This window comes from Lipophrys pholis (genome assembly GCF_963383615.2).
Source record: "Lipophrys pholis genome assembly, chromosome: 11".
NCBI classification, from domain to species: Eukaryota; Metazoa; Chordata; class Actinopteri; order Blenniiformes; family Blenniidae; genus Lipophrys; species Lipophrys pholis.
In genome coordinates this window covers 20,935,855-20,945,924 of record NC_137631.1, presented here as the reverse complement: position 1 = coordinate 20,945,924, position 10,070 = coordinate 20,935,855, and positions in this window count along the sequence as shown.

Below are 10,070 nucleotides of genomic sequence, written 5' to 3'. Positions count from 1 at the left end.
ATCTTCTACAGCTAAACGGTGTCTGATGATAACTCTCTGTCTCAGATGGACATTTTTATCAAGATGTCATGCAAATTTCAAGCCATCCATCATTTTTATATAACCTCATCTCAAGTCAGGGCCACAGTGGCATCACAATGCCATCCAGTGGAGACATGGAGGAACTGTCTGGGCCGTGGAGGCTGGTCAGGTCTGTGTGACAGCTGGGAGTCTGAAGCTGTATGGAACTAGTAGTTCACACAGCAGCGCAAATACAGTTTCCCCCTGTCGTTAATTACAATAGATCTTATGGGTATATGCGTCTTCATCTTCATCTTCCAGCTTCTCCATTGAAGCAGATAATCTGACCTTTTTCCTGCCTCCCCTATTGCTGCGCCAACCATCTCCAGGTCCACCTTCACCACCTCCATGAACCTTCCCTAAAGTCTTCCAGAGTAGAAGACACAATTTATATGTTGCAACAATAACTACAAAAACAGGAAACTCCTTCAATCAATTCTCAGCATAAAAGTCCTTTAAGCGATGATAAACTTAAATGGTGTGAATCTTGTTTGCAACTACTGGGTCATGAAGTAGGCTATAATTAAAAGGATTGTGGGGTATAAATGTGGTATAAGGAAGTAAAAAAAGGCATCTTGGTCATTAAGAAAAATTAAATACCTATAAAATGAGAAGAATCATTTGTACTTTTCATGTTTCACTTGTAACCTAATCAAAAGCACTTTCATACAGCACAGATATGCACCATTTAAACACCACATGCTGCTGTTCAGAACGTTTTAAACCAGGTGACCAATTTACTCAGACGTTCATATATGAAGCTGAAGGAGCAGATACATGTCACAGCAGCTGAATTTGAAGTTGGTAATTATATTGGTAAAAAGTAATGAAACTATTGGCAGATTAAATCTTGTCACAGTACATTTCCTTCTAATTTTCTACAGAAGAGGCTCAAATATTTGGTCTTTAGCGCCTCACTTTCAGAATTCTGAACTTCATGCAATTTAATATATATCATTATCTCCAAAGTCTGTCTATACTATGGTGTTATTGGGGGGTTTCAATCTTTCCTCTACTTGAGCATCTTATGTCTGAAGTCAGTGTTTTAGTCCAACATGAATTTTCTTTCATGTGATTTAAATATCTTTCTCCTTAAAGGGGACATATCATGCTAAATCCACTTTTTTAGCCCTTAAATGCATTTTGTTGTATATTTAGAGTGTTTAGAAGTACAGAAAAGTTCAAAGTAGTCTCTTCAGGTGCTCCGTTGATATCTTTATATTCTGTTTTGGTCATATTTTGCGATCGGTTTCGATTTTTCTATTCTCTATTACGTTTTTTGAACAATGACGTCACAGTATTCTCAGCGGAACTGCCAAATTAGGACATCGACATTTCGAGCAATCCGCCATTTTTGTTTCTCGCTGCGATTTTGTAGTCCAACCGAAGTTACGAGAGGATAAGTCGAAATGTTCGGTTGTTGGATGTAGTAACCCACAAGCTTCGTTACACCGTCTCCCAGCATCAGAACCTTTTCGAAGTGCCTGGTTGAGTTTTATTTTTCACAGAAATGTACCCACATCTGTGGGTAAGGTCATTTTTGTGTGCGCGAATCACTTTAAGGATGACTGCTTCAACAACCTCCGCCAGTATAAAGAAGGATTTGCCGAAAGACTTCGTCTGATTGAGCGGTCAGTTCCTTCTATCTATGGAGACGACGAACAGAGCACTTCGGTAAGCTGTATATAACGCTAAAAAGTGTGATGATAAGACGTCCCTGTCATTGTTTTGTTAGCATTAGCAGTTGCACCGTCTTCATATGTTAGCGCTGTGTGCTCGTTTTAGATTATAATGTAACTTCTGTGTTAAATAGTCGTTGTAATACATGCAGTGTTGTAGTAGTGGGCATGGATGGAGAAGTTAGTGTAAATATAGAAACACACCATTGCGTTACATCCATATGAAGACGTTGTTCTGTAGGTGCATCATCGTCATTTTCATCTCGCTCCGCCGGGTCCGACTCTGGCTCCAACATGTATGGCTGGATGGACAAATCTTCCGTTGTTGACATTTTGTAAATAATGTGTGAATATAAAGTTTCTGCGCCGCTAGATAATTGTATCTGTTCTATCAAACTACAAAGATGGCCGAACAGGGTGACGTTGAACCGAGTGTCACCTCTGCAACCTGGAGAGGAGGAGGGGTATGAAGTGTCTCATTTGCATTTGAAGAGACCGCCCCAAAACGAGTTGCTCTCAGAAGCGCATCAGAAAAGGGGTAGAAAAGGGGCCTGTGGAGCTCTAATAATGAGGAATTCAGACCCAAGCATTGCAGTTTCGCGTTGTATAGACCACAACTGTATGATTTATATGTAAAAAGGAAGGATTTAAAAGCATGATATGTCTCCTTTAAAGCCCATTGATGCTGAGAAATTGTTTATTATGTAGGTAGAGGCATCTTGGGCCTTATCGTTCTCTCCCCGTGCCCATTATCTTTCCTCTGTTTGCTTCATTGTACGGAAACACTGTTAAAAATCAGCTTTATAATGCACACTTGGAACACCTCAGGTTGTCTGGCGGGTTTGTGGGGCTACAGAGAACAATAAGATTGTGAGTCACGGATCTCCAGGTATTACTCATATGCAGCAGTCTGTGTTTGGTCTTATTACAGACTGTAGAAAACAACCTGGATGCTGTTTGAATGATAACAAAAGGAGAATCAACAATATTCACTTCTGCAGCATGAACAACCAAGCACAACTCTCTCTCTCTCTGCGTTTACACATGCATAATCTCAAGCCTTTCAAGAAAGGGTTATATTAATTTTTCCCCCCAGAGTACACAAAGTACAACCAGAGCTAACACAATACCTGCACAGAAATATCACATGAATGTGTAAGAGTTATATGAGTATGAATACCAAAATAAAAAGCAGAACGGAAATTAGATTTCACTGAAATATGAATCGAACACAAACAAATCAGCAATTGACAATCTTTCTATGTTTTGAATAGAGACCTTTCAGGCTATGGCCATCAGCAATAGGAAGAGAAAAACAACATTCTAAATATTTTTGCAACGGTTCTACTTGTGCCACTCTCTGAACTGGTACCAAAATAAAACACATCAAACAGCTCACATTTCCAGGGCATGGACTGTTGGTGCAATGAAAATGTACCTCCAAACCTAAGTTGTGCACTAAGCCCTGTGATTGGATGCTCTCTGTGTGTGTGAAGAAGGATTATCATAGTTTTTCATTTTGAAGCTAAAAATAACTGCTGTGACTCAAAGTCACCCTTTAACACAACAAAAGTTTGAATTTGTTATGGTTGTGTGTAAAGGTTTATCTTTATTTCTGCCTTGGGGGACTTCCTACTTGTTTCATTTTGACACAAGGAAGCATCTAACCATCGTTCATGTCACTTTATTCAGTTCAGGTGGGTTGAAAATAAATTCCAGCTAAGGGCAGATGCAGAGTTCACTCTGGACGAGTCACACAGCCAACCACACACACTCAAATGAACACAGGTCACCAACTATCCTCAAATGCACGTTTTATTGGAATGTGGGAGGAAACCGGCAAAACCTGTGCACACATGGGGGGGAAATACAAATTCTCTACAGAGAGGCCCACGACGCTTTCAGCGACACAACACCAACATTCATCTTCTTTTAAGTTTACGTTTGGCTTCCCCTGATTGAACACTACTGTTACAAAGAGAAAGATAACGTGATTGGTTTAGGAATGGAGCACTAGTAAGTACTGTTTCCTTCCAGGCTCAAAGTATTAATCCATTAACAACATAGACATGTTTTCATGACAAAAATCTGCTAAACACAGTTATTCCCATTGTTTCCTTCTCAGAAGGGCACACCAGCTCCAACTGATGCTTTGTATTTATCTATTTATGTTTTACAAGCAGCAACTTTCAACCACTGCAGAAAACTGAAAATAAAAATAACAAAGGTATACCAATGGTATGAGAAATAATACACAAACACACAGCATGCGCCCTTTTTGTTCCGAAATTCTGGGTTGGTTGTGTAATTCTTTAATTCACTGCTCGTGTTTCGTGTCAAAACTTCTTCGGCTGAAATATATCTCAGATTTACTTGTAGAATGTGAAACATCCGGAGCCCTGAGGTCATCAGGGAATGTGCCACTTATATTAGCAGTCCGGCCTTAGTAAGATCAAACTGGGTACCCCTGGGTGTAATTAAAGCGAGACCTTATTATATTTATTTCTCTTTTTATGATAAAAGTTGTGCTTTCAAGGAAAAGTGCACATCTTGTTTGTGAAGGCCCAATCATGCAGATTTGATTTTCGTGACAGGTGCAGCGGGAAAATCAGTGAGATGTCAGTCAAACAGAGTTTGCACACTCCTGCAGAGACCTGAAAGAGCTCATCAGCCAAAAATGATTGAAGTCACCTGCGTGGATTTAAAATGAATCTCCGCCTCACATACAGAAAAACGTACGTTTCACAGCTGGCGTTTCGAATTTTAGCAGCAGGAAAGTCACAGATGAGATTAAAAACATTCACAATGACTCAGACGTTGATGTAAGCTGCCACTGTAAATCACAAGGTACAAGATTCTTCCTCAAATTGGAAAACAGACACTAACTTGATCCACTAACAAATAATTTCATAAGTACAAAATGCATGTAATTGGCATAGCTTAGAATTTTTACTTAACCTCACGTTCCTCCATTTTCACACACACACACACACACACACACACACACACACACACACACACACACACACACACACACACACACACACACACACACACACACACACACACACACACACACACACACACACACACACACACCAATGAAATGAACAGCCAGCAGGAGGTCGAGATGCTTGGGTTCCTCTGGGAAAACTCTGGGTTCAATGTCTTATCTAAGAACAATTTCTCTTCACAACTTAGAAAATCCTTTCTTTCTGCTGCTGCTCCTTTTTTCAATTAATCTATGTAGGTCTGTGTTGTATATGGGATTTGATCATTGTGTTTCATGTTGTGTAAGCTGCTTCTGCACAAGGTTTCCACCTCGTGGGATAATAAAGCTTCTGAACCTTGGACTTCAACACGTGAACAGTGCGAGATGGAGGACTGAACCACCAATAACTAAAGACACATCTAAGACCTCACCCGTCTTTGTGAGATATAGTGTAGAGGAGATATTGGGAGTACATCAACCAGGAACAGGGTCCAGACCTTGATATGGGGCTTTTTTGTTTTTGCTTTCACTTAATTTGTATTGAACATTGAAAAACAGCACACACTGGTTGCATTTATTGGCAGGAGAGGAAAATAAAGAATTGTGTTGTGACAATTCTCACCCTTTGTAAATTAGGTTATTTTAATTCTGATCGGGAAGAATCCATGCTCTGCATATTTTACATGTTTTCATGCAACAACCCACCTGACCTAAATCTCAACGCTTTCTGAAATCCAGGCAACAACCCACTCAGATGTGTTGGAGCAGTGTTACATGCAGGCAAGTAGATCCAAAGGACCTGAAATGAGGAATCTAGGTCAGGGTTGTCAAACGTACAGCCTGTCGGTTAAAACTACCCCCACAAGAGGGTGCAATCAGGACTGAGGGATGACCTTGTAAAGTGTAAAATAAAAAATTTAACAAAATGATTAATTGCAACTTTTCACTAAATGCATTCTCTGTCCACTGGGCGTTGCACTAACACTGAGATGCAGAACGGAACAGCTGATAGAAATGTTTGTAGCCCAGAGATCATCGATGCAGCAGTGAAGGTTATCGAGAACAAAACAACTTTAGCATCAAAGCACAACATGACAGGGAGTCTGTGACAACATGCATGCTACAGGCTGCAGAAATCATATGACCTGAGAAATGACAAGCTTTTTCCCAACATGTTTTTATTTATTTTGTTCTCAGTTCACTGGTCCAGCTTTATAAACTCACAATGGGATGTTGGAGGCCCCTGAATTAAAGGATCCAGGCCCTTCAAATAGTGAATCCTATCCATCTTGAAAGTTTCTTTACAGTAAAAGGCACAATATGTAAAGTTTCAGATTGAAGAAATGTAAAATGATCGACGACAAAATGAACTGAAATTGTGCGTTAAGAGTTTTATGATACTTCGCACTGGATCGGCTTTCACATCTACAGAAACATTAGCAAATGTCCATTTGTTATTGAACTTTAACAAAGTAATAATGTCACAATCTGAATCATTCAATTATCTTGCCACTTAAAGGGGAACATCTTGAAGTGGGAGTGTCAAACGAGCCAAATCCGGCGCTCAACACGGATTAAATCTGGCCGTTGGCGGAAGTTACAAAATGTGAAACTAACAAAGGAAAAGTATGTAGCTCCCAATTTTTTTCATTGGGATTGAACTGTTCGTGGGAGTAGGGGTCATACTGAGACACTGAGATGTGGTGAGTCATGTGTTTTTCTGGAGGGGAAGGGGGCGGCAGAAGGGGAAGTAACATGATTAGGAGGACCAGACACTCTATGGTAGAAGTGGAATTGTGCCAACACAGCAACTGTCTGATAGCATCCTGTCTCTACCGGTTTGGCCTTCAATTAAAAATATTTTTCAAAGTGCGCCGTTAAGCATCATCGTTAACGTTTATGTTCAATCATTTGTTCATTTTAAAACCCTTTTCTGATTTTCAGGTCGAACCTCGTCAGACTCTCAACGCCGTCATGAAAGCGGATTTCGTGCCACCGGTGCTTTCAGCAGGTGGAGTCGCACTCACCCCAATTTCCTTCGTACTGTCAAAAATATTTCAATAAGTCAAACTGTGATGGTTGTTTCTTTGTGTTTCATGGCACGGAGTTCATACCGGCACTGAGCAGCCATTCTTGTCGAGACTCAGGATTCACATGAGCTGCCATTGCTCCCTTGGCCCGTGCGGTTAGTACTGAACCCCGAGCAGATTTCCACTGTGATAATACTGCAACATTAACTTTAACATCATTCTGTGTGATCTTCCAGAGCTCCCTCCTGACATCACCTCCGATTAAAGGCAGAGCATTAACTGGAAACACCATCGGAAGAATGGTTAAATGTTTTCATAGTGAAAAGTTGTGTTTATAGCTGCGATTTTAATTGATCAGTATTGTTTTCGTTATGTTTTTAGGAGCATATGGGGTCTACTCATAATTGTTCAGTCGGCAAAGCATTCCCTCATGCACCTTTTGGTCGTACACATTTTATCACACATTGCAGGAGCAAGTGTGTTTGATACTTTCAACGGTGGTCAAACTCCAGCAACACGTGTCGGATATACAATCAGGATGACCCCGATGAAGGTGGCAGGCCACACGTAACACAAATAATAAATCTCTATATAAGACACAGTTGGAGTTTGACCTCCTTTTTTCTCACGCACATTAGAATATGTGAATAAAGAGTACATAAAGTATGAATCTTTAGTCCCGTTCAACAGTGGTGGAACAAGTCAGCCAGTTAAAGCAAAACAATGACAACATGTGAAGTCACAATTTGATCCTGAAAAGTACATTTAATATTTTTAAAAGTTAAAACTGAATCAAACTAAGTCTGATCATTTTTTTTTGTATGTAAATGTAACTGCCAAATGAAATATTGACCTTGAGCAGGCAGCTGATTAAGTACTTTTATATTCGGTCTCTTCATTACTATTCTTTTTCCCACTGTTGCTGACTACAGCAGGAAAATGAATCAGGCACAGTACCTGCAGAGATGAAATGCAGCAAAAACATTAAAAAATAAAAAATAAAAAAATTAATTCTTAGGTGTTGTTGAATTGGAAACACTGAAAACTGGTGGCGCTCATGCAGGAATCATCACTTCTATAATGGAAAGAGACTTCAGTCAATGGTAAAAAGATAGGTACTCATATAATACACACGTGAAGTCCCATCATGTATGTTTTTGTATGATTCACAGGACTTGTTTTTATTCCAAAGGTTAAGGTAGACCTTCCCACGTTTGTGATTTCCCTGCATCGCCAATCATCACTCAAGTAAACACTGGAGTTTTTTTTAAACACCAGTCAGCACTTCCTTTATTGATAAAGTGCTGATAAAATAAAAACAGTGCGGCAGTGAATATTTGTAGAATTACATATTTGAAGTACACCCTGAATGCTTTATTCACTCGTTTTTGTTCAGTTTTACAATAGCTGATTATGATGCTTTTGTGTGAGCTGAAAAGCAGCCTGTGTGAAGTGAATTAAGTCAAATCCAAAGATAGACTGGGAGAGATGATGCATTGTCTCTGACCACCTCCCTGTCGCTGACCTACAGAGAATGAGAAGAGTGTAAACTAATGAGCAAAATAATTACACTCGGCCAGAGTGAGACGCTGATTCCCATGGATGTCTGCGGCGTGTCAAACTGTTCTGCCACCCACAGCTCTGGGATGGGCAGCAGTGCGAGTACGGAGGAGGAGGGCTGATTTTCCATTGGGTGTCTTCTGCTGCAGTTCAACGGTTCAGTGTGGTGAACCTACCGTGGGCCCACTTGCACAAACCACACAGGTTTTACATCATCTGTGCAATTACAGTCCAGACTGTCAAAACAAGTGATGAACCTCACCAAAGATCAGCAAAGCTTGTCGGTGTCAGCAAAGAGTAGATAATACATCATGTGTAATTAGCTCTCTAGATGAACTCAACAGTAAAACTGTTGCCCTGTTTCCAGTGAAGCTCTTGAGAATGGAGTTTAAACGTGCTGGCTTGCTTTACAGCTTTGGTCCAGACAGCAATCACCATGGGGTAGACTTTGATCCATTTTTTTTGCACATCACAAAAACAATCCCTGGAAATCTTTGTTTAAGGTTAACTTTTCCTTTAGCGCCCTCATCAGGTCAAAGTTTTAATCTGGCTCAAACTTAAAAAACGCACAAAAAATCTAAACAGGATCGAGTGTGAATTAGTAGATATCAACCCCAAAACAGCTAAATGAGAATGGTGGACACAGTAAAATGCTTTGTTCTATGGTTCAAATACAAGTATTGGATGCATTTGTGTATTTAGAATTGCATGTATGTGTGAATAAGCGTGCAGGGTTATGTATGGTTGGTTATTAACCAACATCTGCCGGGGTACGATCCAGCTTCCCCTGACTCTAAATTAGAAAAAGGTGAATTGAACACAGGTAATTTCACATTGGTTCAACTGTAGTATGTCAGCAGAAGCACTGTGGGCATGCCGACCTTCTAGACTCTCGTCTGAATCATCCGTGAAAATCAGGAACAACTCCTCAAATTTTAAAGAAAAGCTGTCAAGTGTTTTATGAAGGTTGAAAACAGGTGGAACAACTAGTCATTAAACAACCAATCTCTCACTCAATACTTTTATCAGTGCCGTTAAAACTCTCTACCTCTAATAATAAGTTTGAGTCAGTTCTGCAACGCAACGCAAAAGAGTGGAGCCACTTGAGTGCAGGCATTAATATTTTAGCATTGGGATAAATATTTCACTCTTTCATTGAGATGTGAGAAAGAGATACGTGGAGGGAAAGAAGATTTGGTTACACACAAGCCCCGCATGAATAATGAGTGCAGAGATGAGAGGAGTACAAGGGCCTGGTCTGCCTCACGTTAGAGACGGAGACAGAAAAGGTGTAGTTACTGACAAAAAGGAGTACACAGAGGTCATGGTGGACCCGAGTCTCTGACCTGCAGGGGGCTTCAGATTTAAATGTATAAATGTTGAGCCAGATTTCTTTCTCTTTTCTTTTTTTTTTTTTTGGACGAGTCTATTTCATGCTTGGAGACTCTCTATGGACTTACCTTTTATGGTGAGGCACCCCAGCTATTCAGCCCTGATATTTCCCGCTTGTCTTTTGCTCCCTCTTGGCTCAGACACTTAAAGGACTGCAAACACTGACGGGGGGGTTGGGAGGTTTGTATTCAACATGCCATAAATAGCTTGTAAATCTAAATCCATTACGGCCATCTACATGTGCACACAGCATTGGTTTATTTAAAAAAAAAAAAAAAAAGCACAGATGAGGACAAACGAAAAAGAGACCATGAGTGGAAATACTATGAGGTGACAGTCAAGTAAACAGTGGCTTTT